Genomic DNA, 8,247 nt, shown 5'->3' with positions numbered 1-8,247 from the left:
ACCTTGTTAAATTCACTTAATAGTTGTAATGGGTATTTAGATTCCTTGGTATTTTCTATATAAAAAATTGTATCATATATAAATTGGGAGAATTTTAGCTTTTTCTTTCCAATACTTATGTTTTCTTTCTTTTTTTGCATCACTATGTTGGTTAGGACCTCAAAAAAAATGTTGAGTGGTTGTGGTGAGAATGGACTTTCTTGCTTCTTTCCAATCCTAAGGAGAAAACATTTAGTCTTTTACCATCAATAATTGTAGTTGCAGTTTTGCACAAATACCTTTGATCAGTCTATTCTTAATGTGTTAAATTTTTTTTTATCGTGAATAAGTGTTGAATTTTTTCAAATCCTTTTCCTGCACCTATTGAGATGATCACATAATTTTTCTTTTTATTTTGTTTATGTGGTTGACTATGTGAATTGATTTTCTAGTGTTGAGCTAACCTTGTTTTCCTACGAAAAACTTCACGTGGTTGTGATATATTTGCTTTTTTATGAAAGCTAGACTTAAATTATCAATACTTTGTTATAGGTTTTTGTGTCTATATTCACGAGAGATACTGGTCTGTAAAATATTTATTGTTATGTTCTTACCTGGCTTTTTTAACCCTATAAAATTGTTGCCTCTCCTTCTTCCTATATTTTCTGAACAAAGGAAAGCAATGTATTTCTTCCTGATATGCTAATATAATTTACCAGAGAGTCCAGATTGGACTTTTCTTTAAGGAAAAGTTTTCAATTACAAACTCAAATTGATATTAGGGCTTCAGATTCACTAACTTCTTACATCTTTTGGCAATTTGTGTCCTCCCCCACCAAGGAATTTTTTTTTATTTTTTAATAATAAATTTATTTTTTATTGGTGTTCAATTTGCCAACATACAGAATAACACCCAGTGCTCATCCCGTCAAGTGCCCCCCTCAGTGCCCGTCACCCATTCACCCCACCCCGCGCCTTCCTTCCCTTCCACCACCCCTAGTTCATTTCCCAGAGTTTGGAGTCTTTATGTTCTGTCTCCCTTTCTGATATTTCCCACACATTTCTTCTCTCTTCCTTTATATTCCCTTTCACTATTATTTATATTCCCCAAATGAAGGAGAACATATAATGTTTTACATCTAATCTGAGTTGTCTAGTATTTTAGCAGAAATTTTCAAGTAATATTACCTTATTATATATTTAATGTCTGCAGTTTCCCTAGTGATACACTCTTGTATTCCTGATATTAATATTTGTTTCTCCATCCCTTATTTTTGATCACTTTAGTTATGGATTATCAGTTTCATTAATCTTTTCAAAGAATCAACTTTGGCTTTGTCGGTCACCTTTACCATTTGATTGTGTTCTATTTCTTTTTTTTTTTTTAATTTAATTTATTTGATAGAGAGAGGAGAGAGAGTGAGAGAGAGGAGTCACAGTGGGCCAGGGAGGGCAGAGGGAGAAGCAGACTCCCCAAAGAGCAGGGAGCCTTATGTAGGACTTGATCCCAGGACCCTGGGATCATGAGCTGAGCCAAAAGCAGATGCTTAACCAACTGAGCCACCCGGGGAACCCCGATTATATTCTATTTCATTGATTTCTGCTTTTATATTTATTATTTTCTTCCTTTTGTTTATTGGCTAAATGCAAATAAATGTTCAGTCTTCTTTTTATAGCCTTCAGTCTTCTCTTCTAACACAGAGCCATACATTTCCCTTTACCACTGTAGTTAGTATCATACAACTTTGGACCTGTGGTGGTTTCATCTTCACTCAAGTCAAAATATTTTCTAATCATTCTGTGTTTTCTTTTTGAAACCATGGATTACTTAGAAATATATTGCTTAATTTTAAGATACTTTGATACTGTCATCATAGCTTTGTGTTAATTAATTTTAAATTCAGTTTTGGCCGCCGCCTGGAGCCCGGCTTCCCCGGCTTCGCCTCGCCTGCCCCGCCGGCAGCGGCCCGCCCTCCCCGCGCGACTCGTCTCGCCATGACGCCCCGGCCCAGCTGCCCCGGCCCAGCTGCCGCCGCCGACTTCGCCCCGGCGCCGCCGCCGGGATTTTACCCGGAAGGCCCTGCGGCGGGGGCGACGAGGCAGGCCCAGCAGGCCCCGCGGCCCTCGGGGCGCGGCGTCCCGGCGGGAACCCTGACCTCGCCGGCCCAGCGCAGCTCGGGCCTGGTGCAGCGGCGCCGCCGAGGAGCGACCGCAGAGCCGCCGCGAGGAGCAGGAGGACGACGACAAGGGTGACTCCAAGGAGACCGAACGACCCTGCGGGAGGAGGTGCTCCTGCTGGGCCTCAAGGACCCAGAGGGTTACACATCATTCTGGAATGACTGTGTATCACCTGGATGACGTGGCTGCCTGTTAACTGAGAGGAAGGTCACACCTAGAGGCTGTGGAATGAGAAGTGAGAGTCTGTTAACAAGGACGGTGACCTGCAAGTCCGATGCTCCGACAGGGCATGTTCTTGATGGAGCCCTAAAGCATGTTCAGGAGACCCAACCTCCAGAAACGGTCCAGAACTGGATTGAATTACTTCGTGGCGAGGCCTGGAATCCATTAAAATTGCATTAATTGAGAAATGTGCGGGAAGGGTAAGCTAAAAACCTGGTGGAGAAGGGCGTATTGACCACAGAGAAACAGAACTTCCTACTTCTTGACATGACGACACATCCCCTCACCAACAACAATATTAAGTAGCGCCTCATCAAGAAGGTACAGGAAGCTGTTCTTGACAAGTGGGCGAATGACCCTCAGCGTATGGACAAGCGCTTGCTGGCCCTCATTTACCTGGCGCAGGCCTCCGCATCCTCCTGGAGGATGCTTTCGCCCCCCTTCTGGAGGAGCAGTGCGATTCAGCCACCAAGAGAGTGCGGCAGCTCCTTGCCTTAGACCCTGAAGTGGAAGGTCTGAAGGCCAACTAAGGCCAACACCATCGAGGTCCTGTGGGCAGTGGTGGCAGCGTTCACCAAGTAACGGCTCAGAGTGAAGTCCCTTTCTGTCATGTAAACCAGTAGTTTTTCTTCTATTGACTTCTGGTTTTCTGCAATTTGTATTTTCTTTTTTTTTTTTTTTAATTAATTTTTATTGGTGTTCAATTTAGCAACATACAGAAAAACACCCAGTGCTCATCCCGTCAGGTGTCCACCTCAGTGCCCGTCACCCATTCCCCTCCAACACCCGCCCTCCTCCCCTTCCACCACCCCTAGTTCGTTTCCCCGAGTTAGGAGTCTTTATGTTCTGTCTCCCTTCCTGATATTTCCCAACATTTCTTTTCCCTTCCTTTATATTCCCTTTCACTATTATTCATATTCCCCAAATGAATGAGAACATACACTGTTTGTCCTTCTCCGATTGACTTATTTCACTCAGCATAATACCCTCCAGTTCCATCCACGTCGAAGCAAATGGTGGGTATTTGTCGTTTCTAATTGCTGAGTAATATCCACACTATAATTGGCTTTTGTTTTATGAAATGGTGGATGGCTTTTTCTTTTTTCTGTGTATGCAGGATTCTGCTGGTACGAGAGGCCTTCCTCTTTCTGTTAAAAAAAAAAAAAAGTTTTACTGCCATATTGGCAATCCATTCCTTGTTGCCATTCTCACTGTTCACCTGTTTAGGGTTTCTGGTATGCTTTGACTTTCAAATAACTCCATTCTCTTCACACGCACATCTTTTGGATTACCTCAGGTTGAGTTTTTCCCACGTGTGCATGTACATCTAGCATTCTGCCTACAATCCAGACAGAAGTCACAAAAAGGCCTTTAACTCATCACAGGTAAATATCTGTATCTTTTAGGACATTTTATACATAGACCTCAGTTGAGATGTATACTTAGCAAAATTATTTTTAAATTGAAACAACACAGTAAATAATATAAAATGCCCCTTGGATTTTGTTTCCCATGTAAATCTATTGTATTATTATACTTGATGTAATTTTAACTATTAAATCATAAAGGTCCAATTGTTTCACAAAGCCAGTTTGGGATGGGCTTTATATAGTTTGAATTATATATAAATTGCCCCTTCTGGCCACTTCTGCCTTCCTCTTAGTATTTTGCAAGATTTAATTAGTTGTACACCTGGTGCCCCTCACTTGCTTCCGTCAATATTGTTTGATGACAAAACAGAACTCTCATCATTGAAGGAAAGAGAAAAGATGTGTTTGGTCCCAAGAGTTTTTGAGCTGTGCCATTTGTGGTACTCTTTGCCTATGTGTCTCCTTTTGGAATTATTTTTGGTCTTAACTTTTTTTTTTTTAATCATATCTGTAGGGAAGAGGCTTGTGACCAGTACTAATCTTGAGTACAGTTTTTTTCTATCCACAAGTAAATTAATGTCTGCTTTTAAATGTCATTTATCTACTTATACTTTCTTGGGTGAAAAAATCAAATGTCAATTTTAGCATAATGCAAATACTATATATTGAACAAATTAAATGTCAAAATTTTTATTACCATAATTCATGCTAATAGTGGGGCTTTCAGGTGTTTAGAGATTTTTTTTGGTTAACATTCAATGCAAAAGTACTAGATGGTGTTATAACTTTAGAATTGAATTTTAAGGGATTCCCTAATATGTATACTATCTTTTTATCTGAAGTAATAAATAAACTATGATCTTGAAAGTGCCTGAATCAGAAAAAATTTGTTTTTAATTTAATTTTATTATGGTCAGAGAACATACTCTAGCTGATTTCAATTCTAATATATTTATTGAGACTTCATTCTTTTTGCCCAGTACATGATCTGTCTTGGTGAATGTTACATATCCACTTTAAAAGACTATGTATTCTCTGGGTGCTGAGTATAGTATTCCATAAATGGAAATTAGATTAAATTCATTAATAATGTCACTAAATTTTTTATATTATTTGTGATTTTCAGTTTATTTTATCAATTACTAAGCCAAAAGTATTATGGTATCTAACTATACATGTGGATTAGTCAGTGCTTCTCTTTAATTCTGTCAGTTTTTTCTTCATGTACTTTGAAACTCAGTTACTACATGCATATAAAAGAGCATCCTGATTTCTTGATGATTGACCCTTCACTATCTTGAAATGTACACATCTTTATCTCTTCATCCGTTTATAATAACTCTTTTAGAGACCTTATTTGCCAATTCCAAAGTCTAGGTCGGGCAGCCCTGGTGGCACAGTGGTTTAGCACCGCCTGCAGCCCAGGGCGTGATCCTGGAAACCCTGGATCGAGTCCCACGTCAGGCTCTCTGCATGGTGCCTGTTTCTGCCCGTGTCTCTGCTTCTCTCTCTCTCTCTCTCTCTCTCTCTCTCTCTCTCCCTCTCTCTGTCTCTATGAATGAATTTAAAAAAATCCAAAGTCTACATCACCTGGGAGATTGTGTCTTTCATCTGCTGTTTTCATAGTTAGATGTCATATTTTCTTGGGCCGATACACATCTAGTAACTTTTGATAATCTGCAGGGAATTGTGGATGTCATATTACTGAGAATCTAGATTTCTTTTCTTCCTGTAAAAATCACACCACTGGGCAGTTAATTTACTATAGGATCAGCTTGATCCTGTTGAGGTTGGTTTAAGACTGTTTTTAGTTGGATTAAAATGGCCTTAGTGTAACCCTCCTGAAGTATATGCTTCTAGGCTTTCAGCTGAATGCCCAAGATAGCCAACAAGTTCTCTCCATTGTGGATAGTTGAAATTCATTTTTTCCAGTACTGTGTTATCTCCAGAGTCATTCAACTCACAGTTACCCAGTAACTGTTCTACTCTAGTCCTTGTAAAATGTTGCTCTGTACATAGCATAAAATAGTATTTGGCACAAACTCTTTCTAGTGGCTACATTGATTTCTGATATTCCTTCTCTGAACATCTTTCTCCTGTCTGGTACCTTCCAGTTAGCATGGCAGCCCCAAGCACTGATTTGTTTCCTTCAACCTGCATGATTGCTGCTTTCTTTTTGAACTCTGCTTCCCTCCATTTCATTGTGGAAAGAAGACTTCCCAGGAGAAAATCAGAGTGAATATATAGCTTACCTCATGCATATCGTTTCTCTGAAGGACTATATCCCGTGTCTTTTTGTTGTCCAATGCCTGAAAACAATTGCTTTACATAATTTTTCCAGTTCTATAGTTATTTATGGCATTTTTTAAATCATGACCAGACTTAAAATGCAGATAGACTTTTGCCTTTTTTAGACTTTTTTTCTATATGAAGAATTACATTACTAATTTTTTCTTTTCAAGTTTTTATTTACATTCTAGTTAGTTAACATATACGGTAAAATTGGTTTTAGGTGTAGTATTTAGTGATTCATCACTTAGGTGTAACACTCAGTGCTCATCACAAGTGCCCTCCTTAATACCCATTATCCATTTAGCCCATGCCCCACCCACTACCTTCCAGCAACCCTGTTTGTTCTCTATAATTTGAATATTTTATTTATTTATTTATTAAATATTAATTAATTAATTAATTAATTTATTTATTTATTTATTTATTCATGATAGACACAGAGAGAGAGAGGCAGAGATACAGGCAGAGGGAGAAGCAGGCTCCATGCTGGGAGCCTGACGCGGGACTCGATCCCAGGACTCCAGGATCGCACCCTGGGCCAAAGGCAGGCGCTAAACCACTGAGCCACCCAGGGATCCCTAATTTGAATCTTTTATGGTTTGCTTTCCTCTCTCTTTTTCTTTCCCTTCCCCTATGTTCATCTGTTTTGTTTCTTGAATCCCACATATGAGTGAAATCGTATGGTATTTGTCTTTCTTTGACTTAGTTCACCTAAAGTACTACACTCTAGCTCTATCCACATTGTTGCAGATGGCAAGATCTCACTCTTTTTGATGGCTGAGTAGTATTCCATTGCACATATATACACACTATGCACACACACACTATATCTTTCTTTTTTTTTGTATATTTTTTTTATTGGTGTTCGATTTGCTAACATATAGTATAACACCCAGTGCTCATCCCGTCAAGTCACACTATATCTTCTTTGTCCATCCATCATTTGATGGACATTTTGGCCCTTTATACAATTTGGCTATTATTGATAATGCTGCTATGAACATTGGGACACATGTGCTCCTTCAAATCAGTTTTATTTTGTATCCTTTGGTTAAATGCCTAGTAGTGTAATTGTTGGATCATAGGATAGTGCTATTTTTAACTTTTTCAGGAACCTCCATACTGTTTCCTAGAGTGGTTGCATCAGTTAGCATTCCCTCCAACAATGTAAGAGAATTCCCCTTTTTCTGAATCCTTGCCAACATCTTCTGTTTTCCTGTGTTATTAATTTTAGCCATTCTGACATGTGTGAGGTGGTGTCTCATTATGTTTTTTTAAGATTTTATATATTTATTCATAGACACACAGAGAGAGGCAGAGACACAGGCAGAGGGAGAAGCAGGATCCCCAGGATCACAGAGACACAGGCAGAGGGAGAAGCAGGATCCCCAGGGTCCCCAGGATCACACCCCAGGCTGCAGGCGGTGCAAAAACACTGCGCCACCGGGGCTGCCCTCATTATGGTTTTGATTTGTATTTCCCTGAGGATGAATATGTTGAGCATCGTTTCATATGTCTGTTAGCCATCTGGATGTCTTCTTTTGGAAAAATGTCTGTTCATGTCTTCTGCCCATTTCTTAACTGGATAACTTCTTTTTTTGGTGCTGAGTTTGATAAGTTCTTTATAGATTTTGGATACTAACCCTTTATCTGGTATGTCATTTGCAAATATCTTCTCCCGTTCTGTAGGCTGCCTTTTAGTTTCATTGATTGTTTCCTTTTTTTAAAGATTTTTAATTTATTTATTCATGAGAGACAGAGAGAGAGAGAGAGAGAGAGAGAGAGAGAGAGAGGCACAGACACAGGTAGAGGGAGAAGCAGGCTCCATGCAGGAAGCCTGACAGGGGACTCGATCCCGGGTCTCCAGGATCACCCCGGCCGAAGGCCAGCACTAAACCACTGAACCACCCAGGCTGCCCTGTTGATTGTTTCCTTTGTTAAAAAGCAGAGACTTTTTATTTTGATGAAGTCCCAATGGTTCATTTTTGCTTTTGTTTCCCTTGACTCTAGAGATGTATCTGGTAAGAAGTTGCTACAGTTGAGGTCAAAGAGGTTGCTGTCTCTGTTCTCTTGTTTGATTTTCTGTCTCAGATTTAGATCTTTCATCCATTTTGAATTTATTTTTGTGTTTGGTGTAAGAAAGTGGTCCAGTTTTCTCAATACCATTTGTTGAAGAGAATTGTCTTTTTGAATATTCTTTCCTGCT

The 8,247-nt window shown here is 39.6% G+C and overlaps 1 pseudogene; it reads left to right on the top strand.

Annotated features, from left to right (window-relative positions):
- The first annotated feature begins 1,974 nt into the window (after positions 1-1,974).
- LOC112912577 (Golgi phosphoprotein 3 pseudogene) lies at positions 1,975-3,195 on the top strand (annotated as a pseudogene).
- Positions 3,196-8,247: the final 5,052 nt, after the last annotated feature.

Source organism: Vulpes vulpes, chromosome 4 (genome assembly GCF_048418805.1).
Source record: "Vulpes vulpes isolate BD-2025 chromosome 4, VulVul3, whole genome shotgun sequence".
In the NCBI taxonomy this organism is placed as follows: Eukaryota; Metazoa; Chordata; class Mammalia; order Carnivora; family Canidae; genus Vulpes; species Vulpes vulpes.
This window is presented reverse-complemented; position numbering and strand designations above follow the sequence as displayed.